The sequence below is a fragment of the Phodopus roborovskii genome, unplaced genomic scaffold (genome assembly GCF_943737965.1).
Source record: "Phodopus roborovskii unplaced genomic scaffold, PHOROB, whole genome shotgun sequence".
Taxonomy (NCBI): domain Eukaryota; kingdom Metazoa; phylum Chordata; class Mammalia; order Rodentia; family Cricetidae; genus Phodopus; species Phodopus roborovskii.
This window is the reverse complement of record NW_026125540.1, coordinates 4,809,854-4,811,761: the sequence shown is the minus strand read 5'-3', so window position 1 is coordinate 4,811,761 and position 1,908 is coordinate 4,809,854.

Genomic DNA, 1,908 nt, shown 5'->3' with positions numbered 1-1,908 from the left:
GGACAATTGTGACAGGAAGTCTTTGGCACAGGATAGAAACTCCACAAATGTCAGTCAGTTCACCCCGCCTTTTCTCCCTTCTCAGGGCATTAGCATGCTGAAGTGCAACATCATCTTAGTTTATCCAAGAAGCTGGCCAGCTCTGATGGAGAATCAAGCCATCCCTCGTGCTGTCTCCATGCCTTGCTGGGGATCTGATGACTTACCCACTGCTCTGAAGATACCTGTCCTGCCATGGCCTCAAGGACATTCCCCCATTTGGGCCTTAGAAGCAACATCATGCTGTAGCACATCTTATTCTTGAACTGTCAACTTACTTTAGGTTCTGGGTTTCCTCTGAGAGATGCAGTTCAACATCTTATGCTAAGTTCCTTTCTGTTTTTGAAAAAGCTTAAGGTAATTAATTGATTTTCTAGAAGCTGGCAAGTAGGAGGGAAAAAAAAAAAGACCTTCCTCATGGTTTATGGGGGAACTGTATTTGTTTCCCCACAGAAACAATAAAAAAATACTCTTTTAAAAACTGTCAATTATGCAGCCATCTCTGAGGATTCCCAGCAAATGGTAGAGGCCTGTAATAAAACACTGGGAACTGGCTCATCCACTATAGGACAACCTGAAATTCCTCATTCTGACACTGAGGTTGCTGGCTGCTTTGATGCCTGTTTATGATTCTGCCCCGGCCAGCTACCTTATAGAAGCAAAGGAAGAGTCACCTTTGAAAGACAGCTCTTCATTTAGGACACTGAAGTTTCTTTGTGTTCTCTTAAACTAGTTTTTGTTCTCCTGTGGAGACAGTGGGTGTCATCATGGCTGAGTTTGGCATTATTGATTTCCCTGAAGAAACCACCTAGGCTGTTAGCATAAAGTCTGTAATGTATTCAGGTAGGTATCTGTTTGCTAACATCGAGCATACCCTATGTTTGTATTTCTTTATCAGGACAAATGTTAATACAATGACTTAACTAGTTTTTTTTCAGTAGTGTTGGTGGTCTGGAATGTTCACTGTGCTTGCCTTTATATTTCTTATTGAGAATTCTCCATTAGTGAGTTGCACCAGACTGATACATTTCTCAGCATGTACTCTTGAGGGCAGTGAGGGATTGTTCTGTGAACTTTCTCTGCCTAGATTTGAACAAACCAAAGTCCAGTTTGTGGAACCAATGAGCTCATCCTGGATGTTTGGAGGGGTGGAGGAGTTACTTCCTAAAAGGCAGCTGAAGGGTCAGAGAGATGGCTTGGCCTGTAGAAAGGTTTGTCACCAAGTCTGACAACCTGGGTTTGATCTCTGGGGCCCATATAGTAGGAGAGAACTGCTGCTTGCAGGTTGTTGTGGGAGATGTGTCCCTGTGTCCATGTGCAAAATAAATGAGTATAGCCTACAGGCAGCTGCCTTGCTGAAAAGCCCACACCTGCCTGGCAGCATGGGTGATGATTCACCAAAGTTAAATTCCTAGAGCTAGCAGAGCACCTCCAGCCCCATGATGTGTAGGCAGCTTGACTGATGGCGACAGTTTCCTGCAAGCAGCATCTGCCCCTGGGAGACTCCTCTCCTGCTGGCTGTTGTTTACTGATTTTTTGTTTTTAGATCCTTGGGAGAGATCTTGTGAATCTGTGGGTTTCAGGTTTTTCCTGTCCCTATGAGGTTCTAGAACCTCTGGAGCCTCTTCCCTCCCTCTGGAGGGGGTATTGCAGTTAACAGCAGGGGGCCAGTTCTGCTGCTCCAGAAGTACACCAGCTTCAGTGTGGAGAAGGATGATTGATTTCTGAATTATTGCTCTTGAACTCTGTACTCTCCAATTACCATCATCCTTCCCAAAAGTTCCCTGGGAGGTAAAAGCTAACTTCTGTGATTCCACACAACACTGCTGTGTGATTGTTTGAACCATTTTGGGGGGGGGGCACTTCCCT